The sequence below is a fragment of the Pinus tabuliformis genome, chromosome X (genome assembly GCF_031772625.1).
Source record: "Pinus tabuliformis cultivar Carrire ecotype Pingquan chromosome X, CPIR1, whole genome shotgun sequence".
Lineage (NCBI taxonomy): Eukaryota > Viridiplantae > Streptophyta > Pinopsida > Pinales > Pinaceae > Pinus > Pinus tabuliformis.
Genome location: NC_142308.1, coordinates 1,489,471,114 through 1,489,483,479, shown reverse-complemented (window position 1 = coordinate 1,489,483,479; position 12,366 = coordinate 1,489,471,114). Strand labels below are relative to the sequence as shown.

Sequence of the window (12,366 nt, the reverse complement as noted above, 5' to 3'; positions counted from 1 at the left end):
TGTTAGTAGAAAGCTTTCCTTTTGAACGTCCCACTCCGCAGTTCCATGTCGTAAATCTATTTCTAAATACCAATTCATCAGAATAGTATCCAAGGTATGACAAAATATATGTACCCATTTAGGCTGTGGTTCCTCTCCCCATGCTTTCGTCCAACGAGCCAGATGCTAACGTAGATCATCCTTCCCTGTATATTTTTCAGTAATGCGGGTATTTTCATAGCCAAATTGCAACGTCATCATCCTTTGGTACTCCTTCTAGTTTGCAAATTTTTTCTTATGTGTACCCCACCATCTGGTAGGTGTAAATCTCAGTGCGATGTCCAATGCCTAGAACCGATTCTCCTCTAGTACATCCCTTTCAAATTTATCAAGAAACAAATTTACATCTTCTAAGCCATCATAATATGGTAACTGCGTACCATAGTGGATATACATAGGAGTGGTTTAGTAAGTCTGTTGCATTGCATCGTTGATACTTCATGCAATCTATTTTTCCAATGCTCGAGCTCCTCATATGAATCTGAGTTGCAGGAACTATCCTTTTCCCAAGTAATTCTTCCATCTGCCATAGGATTGATCTAATCCTTGTTTTGCACAGTAATCTTATAGATCTATTTGATATCATCCTCCTCATAGTAGTCTCATACTAGTTCAGTATACTGTGCACCCTCGGTTAGATCCAATGGAACAATTATTCTCAATTCCTTCTTCTCAAACGTCATGTTGTGCTTCTTTAGGTTGATTTCCGAATTTATATCAAACACCCAATCGATTCCAAGCAGCGGTAGGTAGGGATTACAATCATCCACTATTTCAATTACCTCAAAATGAGCTATGGTGTGCACCCCTTCAATGTCTACAGTTACTCCATGTAAGCATCCCATAGGAATAATCTTCTGTTGGTTTGTCATTTGCAGCTGAATTGGGGACCACTGTAGCGTCAGATTTCCCTTTCTTTCCCAGGTTTGTGTAGGCAAAAAATTCACATCAGATCCCAAAGCTAAGATCACCTGGTCCATCTCAAATTCTCTGATTTGTGCAGTCAATCTTATTTATCGACCAATCTTTTTCTTATTTTTGTCTACTTTATGCACCGCGGGCTATTCAAGCAGCGAATTACCCTTGCTAGCATAGTTGTCTCTTAACTCTTGCAATCCCTCCACTACTTTTTGGTCCCTTAAGAGCTTAATGTAAGTTTGCAAGAAGGATTTCATTACTGAGGGATATGTTTCCTGCGTAGCAATGACCTCTTCAGGCTTCTTTGTTCATGTATTCTGATTCTTTGATGTGGAAGCCCATGAATCCACAAAGCTCTTCTTCGCCTCCATAAAGGTTTCTTTTGCCTTATTAAAATCAAATTTGGTATCTTTGTCAGTAGCCCTGTGCACCCATAGATTCTCCTCTAGTTGTTTCCCTGCGACTTTATTTCTCCAGTAGTTATACCGCTTCGCATAAATATATTAACGATTGGACCATCCTCGCGTGGTTCTGACCTCATCATCTGGATGTTTTTAATGGGTTGTTGGTTCTTCTTCTCTTGCATCTTTGCAATGAGTATAAGACAATATTCTATTGCATGGTCAAGCTGTCGGAAATACTGATAACAGGGATGTGTCGAGTTCTGACAATCTCGCACATAGTGGCCTGGTTACCCAAAATAGTAACAAATAACCTATCTGCGACCTCTTCCAGCTCCTCGTCCTTGTCCTCTTCCTCATCCCTGGAATTCCCCATGCGCTGCAAGTGCGCCTTGATCCTGCTACAGACGAGTATCATCTTGTACTCTATATGTCAGAGTTCTATCCATCATTAACTCATAGCTTTGGCAATTGCGCTTATCATGGCCTATAGACTTACAGAAATTGCAGAATATTTGTTGGGGAGTCTATACAAACTTCTGCAACAAATGGAAATTGTCAGTTGAGCGTTTTCCTGTTATTTGGTAGATAGCGCACAAGGGCATTACACCGTTACTTGGTCTAGTGGAAGTTTCTGACTTCAGGGGGTTAGGACCTCCCCCAATTACATAGTTCTGATATACCAAGCAATGATCCTTGTCATCACCATTTCCTTTTCTCTTTAAGCACCACACTTTAGAACGGGTATCATTTTTTACCTCTTTTCCCTTTTTGAGATCCTGCAACTCCATATGCAGGCTAGCCAACAACGTCTGAATTTACTGCACTCCCAAATTCATATCCTAAATAAGTGAAGCCTCCAAATTAATAGTAATTTCTAGTGCTTCAGCCTGCGATCCAAGCTTCTGTTGTGACAATGGTAATCTCAAATGAGGTAACAACATAGAAATATACCAGTCCTTATGTTGTTCGTCTGAAATCTATATATTAGCCTATTGTAGCAGACATTTCAACCTTTGATCAATATCCCATGCAGATTCATTCATCTTCTGCATAATTTCTTTGACCTCAGTCACATATTGGGCTTGAGACTTTGGATTTCTTAATTCATTATTCAGTGCATATTTTGTGTCTTTCAATGACGTATTTGAATGAGTCATATTGTACTTAATATACCAACTCAACGCCCTATCTTGTAATGTTGTGACCAATTGTGCTTTCTTTAGATCATCATTTTTTATCTATGTGACTTCCACACAGCATCTACTACAAACTAGAATTGATCAAGGTCTTCAGTCCCCAGACCCCTGAATTATATATGCATCTTCATATTGTTTTCCATACTGAATAGTGGAGGTGGAGGTGGAGGTGGATTGGAGGCATAGGTGTGAGAGGTGGAGGTGATGGCGGTAGTGGAGTGTATGGATGTGGTATTCCCGTAATTCCCTAATCTATTGACTACGACACACCTCTGGGCATTTTTGGACTATTACTCTCTTTTTCGCTATAAAATGCTCCTAATAGAGGATTGTACTAAGCAACTCTATCTAGATCTTTTTCGAACTATTTCCCACTTGGCATAGCTCCCGTCGAGCCTCTTTTAAACATCAATTTAGTGGCATAACCCATTTCTCACACAATAGCATTTTAATCCAAGTTTTCAGAGACTTCATATACTTATCTCTTGGTCCTTTGAAAAACCGGCGCTCAACTTCACTATAATTGGCTGACGTGTTAGTCGCAAACTCAGTAATAAATCTGCCCAAAATACTATCGATCCAGTAATCGACAGCCTTCGCAACCTTGTGTTCTAATCCTTTTAGGCGCTTCACTAACTCTAGAGTCCACATAATAGGGTTATCCAACTTCTAGGTAGTTTGACCATCCCCCAATTTAGCCAACCATTCATATAATTCACAACTTAAAGAGCAGAAGAAAACTTCGTGTTCCTCTGTATGCAGATATCTCTGCAACCACTCTTCTTTCGACAGACGTAAATTTATGTTTTCTTGAGTTGTGAGCTCATGCAGCTTCCGATCTATCCACTTTTAAATCTCCTTCTTAGTCAGTATCTACTTATGCCATATCACATCGCTCAGATAGATCCTGGTATCGATAAAGGAACCATTTGTTGGCTTGAGTGGGCTTGGAACTAGGTTTAGAGTTAGTTGCGCTAACCAACAAAATCCTACACTGCCGGTCCTTCCTGGCAACAACCCGCATAGTGCAGGTTGTAGTCCCACCCAACTCAGTATTGGGGGATGCTAGAAATAAGTTTCTACATCCAGAGGGATATGTGATGTGTTTCCTGCAGACTTAGGGCTTTATTTTGTTCTTCGTGAACCTTAACCCTTAAAACCCAGAACTTACAGTAAATAACAGTTAATAGATTTATGCCCTTCACCAATTGCGCTAAACATGCATAACATCATATAAATAAAAATATCTACGTCTTCATGAACCTATTAAATACTTTTCCTAATTAAATGAATTCAACATATCATAAATACATAGTAGTACATAGATACTCAAATAGTTCTTCAAAATGTGTCTTTATTATACTTCAAATTCTCTGTTACAACCCTTTCCAACCCTGCGCACATAGCTGCAAGCGCCCGTGCACTCAGTTGCGAACTTACCAAGGTCTCCGCTCACACCGCTGCAGGAGCCTTCCCCTTCGCCTAAGTACAAAATAGACAAAATCAAACTCAATTCATGCACTTCTCTATTCCTTCGCTATGGCTCTTCTATGAACCCCTTTTATATTCTTCCTTCATTACAATACCATGGTCCACGAACCATGGGAGGGTCTCAAAACAACTTGAATTTAAAAAAACTAAGGGGCTTTGACCTTCTTAAAGCCCCTTTGACTCCTATTTATTTGCGTTACTCATGTTCCACTCCTCAAAATGCAGAGACTTTACAATATCTTAACAAAATTTTAACAAAAACTAACCCAGGGGACCCCATCCCAACAGTTGCATAAGTTTGATATACCATGTTAATGAACATGTAAATTTACTAATAGGAATATGCAATTAGCAATATGATTATGGTCAACATGATTTACCATGATTCCTATAGGTGTCTGGTTGAAAAAAAATGGTGATGTTTGATGTTTATGGGTGAGTATGGTTGACCAAATATACCCAAGGTTAATCATGGTTGACCATTGTTAATCATGTTTAACTATTCTATTGTAGAAAACTATTGTCAGCCATAGGAAAATTAGTTAAACCAAGGTCAACCATAGTCAACCTTAGTTTTCCATAGTCTACCATGGCCAATCAATGCTCAACAAGACCAACTATGGTCAACCATGGTTAGAATGGTTGAACATGGTCAACCAAGGTCACTATGGTTGAATGTGCTCAACCATGCCCATCCATTAATGTATTAATACATTAATATACACATTAATACATTAATCTATATATTAACATATTCATCTACACATTGATAACATATTAACCCATTAGTAAAAAAGTAATCTACACATGAACACATTGATAAAATATGAACTATACATTAATCTGTAAATTAGCATATCTCAACTATGGTTGGCTATGGTTGACATGGTCAACAATAGTGAACATGGGCCTCATGGTCTATCTATAGGTAAACATAGACAAAGGAATGTCAACCATAATCAACTTGGTTGAGTGTGGTTGACTATGGTTAACTGTGGTTTTCATGGTCAATCATAGACAACCATAACATGGAAATCATGTTTAGCCATTGTCAACCATAGTCATCATGTTTAACATTCCCATAGTCAACCATAGGCATCGTGCCTATAGTCAATGTGGGAATAAACATTACTAAAATTATCAAAGTTTATAATTTTAACTCTAATAACTTTATATAATATATTTAATACTCAATATTTAATATTATTTAATATTTAAGCTTTTCAATATTTAATTTGTAATACAACTTTTGTAACTATATTATAACATTAATAACTTTGTAACATTGATAATTGTATTATAACTTCAATATTACTTTAACTTTATATTGTTTGCAATATAAGTTTAAAAGCTTTAATGTTTTTTTCCAATTTGAGAAACACCATCACAATATGACGAACAACAAATGACATCATAATATGAAAAACAATAAACAATGGCAAAATTGCACAACAAAATGATGTCGCATTATTGACATGGTCAACCATAGTCAACATGGACATCATAGTTAACATGGGTGCCATGGTTTACCATAGTCACCATGGGCATCAGGGTCAACCATAGTCAACCACAATCATATATAGGTAAACATTAACAAACAAAATCGACATCAGAGTGTGATGGAAAAAAAACGATGTCATATTGCAACGATGCAATGTGATGAACAACACAAATATCACAATTAGCAAAAACAATGATGTCACAATTTGATGTGAATGTCATAGTGTGAAAAACAATGAACAATGTCGTAATGCAATGAACAAAAAACCATGTCACAATATGATGACATCAAAATGTGACAAACAACAAATAACACCGCAAAGTAACAAAGAACAAATAGCGTCGCAATGTCAAGAATACCAAACAATGTCGCAATTTAACAAAAAATAATAGTCATTGTAATGTGATGAAAAATAGATGACTCCACAACATGATGAACAATAAACATCATCACAATGTGACAAACAATATATGATGTCACAATGTGATGGGAATTAAACGACATCACAATTAGACAAAAAAAGGTCGTACTATGATAAAGAACACAACCATTAACCATGGTAAACCATGTTTAACTAAGCCAACCATAACCATCCCTTTATTTACTATTTTGAAACATAATTAGCCATGTTCATATGTGGTTGAGCATAGAAAACCATAGACAACAAGGTCAACCATTGTCAAGATGGCCAACCATGTTCAACTAAGGCCAAACATGGTCAAATACATGGTCAAATCATATTTGACAATATGGTAAACCATGGTCAACATGGTCAAAATGGCCAACCATGGTCATCCTAGTCAAATTAGTCAAACCACATTCACTCATGGTTAATTATGGTTGACTAAGACTATGTTTGAGCATGATTTGACCATGATGAACATGGTTTACTAGGTTTGACCATGCTTGGACATGTTGTCTATGGTTGACTAAGGTTGATATACCATGTTGATGAATATCTAACATTTACTGATATGAATATACTATTGGCAATGTGAATATGGTGAAAATGGTTTACCAAATTAGTTAAACCATGTTCTCCCATGGTTAACCATGGTTGACTAAGATTGACATGGTTGACTATGGTTGAGCATGGTTTGACCATGGTGAACATGGTTTACTAGGTTTGACCATGGTTGACCATGATGTTTATGCTTGCCTAAGGTTGATATACCATGTTAATGAACATGTAAATTTAAAAAATTTATGAATATACAATTGGAAATATGAATATGGTGATTTACCATGATGCCTATGGGTGACTAGTTGACAAAAGATGGCCATGTTTGATGTTTATGGGTGAGTATGGTTGAGCAAATATAGCCATGGTTAATAATGGTTAACCATTTTTAATCATGTTTGATTATTATATCGTTAAAAACTATAGTCAACCATGGGAAAATTGGTCAAACCATGGTCAACCCATGCTCAACAAGGCCAACTATGGTCAACCATGGTTAGAATGGTCAATCATGGTCAACCAAGGTCATTATGGTTGAACATGGTCAACCATGGCCATCCATTTTCATCATTGATCAATTTGGAATATTAGATTTCTATGCTAAGATCCTCAATAGAAAATAAAAATGTTCTTGAGGTTTGTACTCCAAAAATAACAAGTAAAAACATGAGTTTTTATGTGTGTTTTCTTAATTTAGTTTCATGAAAAACTTTAAACATGAACTCAAAACACTAAATGGAAGCATGCATCAATCAGTAACACACCAGACATTGTTAAAGGATTTCACCCCTCCTGGGCTACATCTCCTTGGATCAACTCTAAAGGCATGACCCCTTCTCATTATGCTCAATGTCTATAAAAGAAGAGTACTGAAATGGAATGGCTAGTTTCTCCTTCAAAGAAACAACTTCTGCTAGAGGTCTACTCCATACACATTGGTGGGCTCCAGTATTGTAGCAATAATGCTACAACTCCTGGAACTCCCTTCTTTAATTTTATCAACCCGGCAGTTCGTAACAAACTTGGAAGCGACGGTGTTGTATGCACAAGTACTAGCTCTTGCCGCAGCTGTCACTTGGTCAGCTGGTACAAGTCCACTAGGGGCTTAAGCCAACTTCTATGAGCTCTTAGAAGAAGCTTGTTAACTGATGGATGAAAGCTAACTCAAAGGAAGTTGATCTACTTGTGGAAAGAAACTGAAAGCCAAAAAGAAATGCAAACCCTAGAAAACCCTAATTCTACCAGCTAGTCCTACTGACGCAAAGGAGAGCATGCAAACTACTAAAAGATATGCCATTACTTCTATGAAGGTAAAATACATGTGTCTAGACTACCTCTATCTGAAGAAAACATCTTTTTGTATTTTTGTTTAAGTTGTTGGAATTATCATGCATGTGCTTCTAACTATTTTTGACTGTGCAGAGGTGGATCAAGGAGGAGAAATGCTTGGGAAAGGTTGGGAAGGTTCAGAGAGGGTCTAAGGGGTCCCTAACACCCTTCCAGAGAGTCTCACGTTTGGCTGCCAAGAAACCGTGTTTATGAGCTTCTACAGGAAGTCTGCAGGGGTTCTACAGGATGTTCAGGATTTCTACAGGATGTTCTGTAATTCTTCTACAGGATGTTTCGAAATGGGATTTTGGAGCATGGATGGAGGAATGAGTATGGAGGTGAAATAGGGGTGTGAAGAGGTCTAGGACTTGGTGGATGAGGCTAAGGAGCGATTGGATTTGTTCAAGGATGGAGGAAGCGATGATGCACAAGAATGTAGGAATTAGGGCAAGGTGGGGAAAGTATGGCAAATGAAGGGTATGAATCATGGACTAAGGGTTGGAGCAGATTATCTGATGGATTATGGGTAGATAGAGAAGGATAACAGGTGCTCTGCAAGTTATTTTTCGAATTTAACAAATGAAGACTTGGAAAATCAAGAACCTAATTACCTTGACCTAATCTGACCTAGATAATAGCAAAAGAAATGGAACAAAAGTTTATTTGCACAAAATCAGATGAACTAACTATGAAACTAAGTAATCATAACCCTAAGCATGCAGTCAAAACTGATATCAAGTTTGACAACTAAGAATCCAACACTAATACTTGATGGTGAAGCAAAACAACGTTTTTGTGGGCAGCAAGGTCACCTTTGTCCCAACTCACGATCCCACTGAGGGAGAGGTAAGATCAGAGGTGCTTGAGCCCCTTTTTCCAAGGATCCTTTATGTTATTAATCTATCCAAATCAATCTGAACATGAAAATCTACTTTAATCATCAAAAGCAACCTAAATAACACAACAAGTTTTAAATCTAAATAGCAGATTTTACTCTAAGAATGTAGCAAAGACACATGAAAGTAAACAAAGGAGGTACTGGGCGCTTGAGATGGGCCCAACCCCAAGAGCTACAGCCTCCTAAGAGAGATTTAGAGCTGGTGCAAAGCTGGATTCATCTTTATTGAGCAAGAAAAGAAGAGTTACATCAAAACTATCCACAAGGAGAACTTGAAAATGAGCTGACAGCAAAACTAATCTATTGCCTAAAAATCGAACTACAAAATGACTACAACAAGACTATGAAATGACTAACTACCAGCTAACCCAAATGAGGCCCTAAGCCTTCTTATTTATACAAATTGAGGACCCCAACAATCCTCCTAAAGTTTAGGGACTCAGCTGCCCAAAACTTACAGTTAACAGCAGTCCTACTTGACTTGCTTGGCTGCCCTTGTGCTGATTGATTTGGTGGCCCTTGAACTCCGAGCTGATGGTGGAGAATTCGAGGTAAGGGCCCATAAATGAAGGGGACACCTTCCTACAAATCCTCTCCCTTGTTCTCCCACGAATTTGGCTGCCAAGTGCTCATTAAAACCTTCAATTTTGTCTCCAAATTGACCAAAAAGGCTACACAAAGCACACATTAGACTTGTTGGCATAATGACTAACCCAATTCACTCTATTAGCATAAATATAATAAAAAACATGCAATAAACTAATGAGAATGGTGGATTAAGTCGAATTAGGAGGTTGAATGAGCCCAAATAATTATCCATTTTTGGGGCTCATCATCACCCCCCTACTGAAAGTGTTGCTCATCCTCTGAGCAACCAATCTATCTCCTCATCTTTGATGGCCCTGGTGGCCTCCTTTTCATGCCAAGCTCCTGAAGTGATGTCCTCTTCTCTGTCATGAAAACCATGCTTTTCTCTCTGCTTCTTCCCATTGTCTGCTCCTTTTCCTAGAGAATTTTCATCCTTGGTATGATTGTGTAATTATATTCAATATGATGGTTGAAATGGTGGTGAAAGGAGATAAAACCCATGGAGGATGGAAGAGAAGAGTGGTTTCATGCCTCCTCAACAAACTTCAAGCTTCCAATCCCTCTCCATAATTGATTCTGGCCTGCCCAAAGGCTTCTACAAGATGTTTCTGGTAAAAATACAGAACTTCCTGTAGAAAGTCCTGTAGCTGAGTTATGGCTTCCTGTAGAAGCCATTTTTATACTTCCTGTAGGAACAGACAGCACCACTGTATCCTGCTTGGCTGTGGGTGCTTTTCCTTTCAGCTTGGCTGTGGCTGCCTTAGAGGTGCCCTCACTGACGTGGACTTTTTCAGTCCTTTCCATCCTCAGGATTATATGTTGTTCCTTCAACAGTAAACTCTCTAAGTGAACCAGCACTGTGCCCTATGGCTATAAACTCACTGACAAACATCTGATTGGTTGTAAGAGTACCTGTCTTATCAAAGCAAATCACTGTGGTGCAACCCAAAGTCTGCACGCTCGGTAACTTAGGCACAATAGCATCCTTTTGTGCCATCTTACAAGTGCCAAGAGCCAAACATGTAGTAATCATAGCAGGCAATCCCTCTGGTATAGCAGCAACTGCCAGAGAAACAACAATCTTAAAGTAGTACGTACATTTCTCAAAGGAAAACCTGATATTTTTTTTTTGTTTGGCCACCCATTTATGACTTCCCATGAAAGAAAATATTTGTAGTTCATGATCCAGACAAGAATACAAATGGCACCAATCACTGTTGTCAGTCTTTCACCAAATTCATCTAACTTTCTTTTCAAAGTGGTATCATGACATTCCATTGAAGCTTCCTGAATTTGTGCCTGAATTTTACCTATTTCTGTAAACATGCCAGTGCTCACAACAATGCATGTGCAGCAGCCATTGGTAACTGTAGTTCCTGCAAACACCATGCATTCTTTTGACTGCAACTCACAGTCACACAAGGTGGCTGGATATGTTCTTTTGACCACAGGCATGCTATCTCTGGTCAGGGAGCTCTGCTCCATCCTAAAGGTGGATGTCTTGAGGGACACAATTCTCATGTCTACAGGAACCTTGTCTCCCACCTTCAGTTCCACTATATCTCCTGGAACAAGTTCTCTGGAGGGAAGATCTACAACATAATGTCCATCTCTCAAGACCTTTGCATGATCAGATTGCATTTCTTTGAGAGCTTCCAAAGCCTTCTCAGAATTATTCTCCTGCCATACTCCAACAATGGCATTGAGGATGAGAATCAGGAGAATGACCAGGGGCTCTACATAGGCTGTTATGCCCTCCTTAGAAGACACATTATCATGAAAGTAGGCGAGAAGAAATGAAATGCCAGCTGCCAGCAGAAGTATTTTAACAACTGTATCATCAAATTGCTCCACTACCAGCTTCCACAAAGGTGTACCATATTTCTTCTGGAGCTCATTCCATCCATATATTTGACGGCATTTTTCCACTTCATGAGAATTTAAACCATTCTCTAAGCTCACATCATATTGTTCTAAGCATTCTTCAATAGTTTTAGACCAAGCAAGGAATACCTTGTCCTCCATGGACTGTGAAATAGATGATCAGATTCTGAATTCAAACAGATTGCTCCACCATTAACAGATCTATAATGCGTTTGAAAAACTCCAAAATCAATACTTTCAAGAACCCTGGTAACCTTGGACACGAGCTTTAACTACTTTTCTCATTTCAAGCTTGAATTTTGACAAGAATCTTGGGTTTTCCTTCTACAGAGCTGTTTTCTGCGTTTCCTATAGACGACTTCCTGTAGAAACTCCTGTAGAGTGCCCCTGCACCTCTAAGTGAGCCCGATACACTGGAGAATTGTGAACCAGGCCACAAAGCTCAATGGAGGACGATGGGTTAATCATTTTGTGGAATCAGAGGATGCATACTTCAGTTGAAAATGTTGCAAGTGCAAGTTAACAACAGTCTGTGAGTTTCAGCTGAGCGTTCGTTAATTGTTGCGTGATTTGTGGTGAAGGAGTGAAGTGGCCAGGTTTACATGGCCACATGCAGACGACAGTGCTATAATGAGCTGCATGTCCTCTTCTTTTTAATCAGTTGCACTGGAGTTAAAGCCTCTACCACTGTCTGTTTTTTTTTTTTTTAATTTCCACGTGAGTTGTCTAACACATACGTTGCATGATTCTTGGCTGATTGATAGAGAATTGGACAAGAAATTATCGGCTTAATCCTGCTATATTCGTGGCTCAATTCCACCATTCCATTCATTCATGCAGTTTTTAAATTAGATTTGTGAAATAGAAGAACGAGTTTCAGTCACGTACCTGAAGTCAAATGGCTGTTGTGAGGTGTTGAGGCTAGTCATTGCTGCATGCACTGGTTTCTTTGGTTGCATGAGGGCTTGGCTGATGATTTTTGCTTGTTTTCCTTGTGCAGGTGTCCTCTGGCCGGATGCATGCTGCAGGAGTTCATTTCCACGCTCAGATCTGCACCTTCAAGCTACTGCGCTGAATTTTCACATGACCGGAACTTGTTTTTGCCATTGCTCCCAAACGGCAAACCGGATTGATCTAAACTTGCTGAGTGCATTCCC

The 12,366-nt window shown here is 38.7% G+C and overlaps 1 pseudogene; it reads right to left on the bottom strand.

The window, feature by feature from the left end:
* Positions 1–10,115: 10,115 nt before the first annotated feature.
* Positions 10,116–11,350, bottom strand: LOC149145639 (calcium-transporting ATPase, endoplasmic reticulum-type pseudogene; annotated as a pseudogene).
* Positions 11,351–12,366: the final 1,016 nt, after the last annotated feature.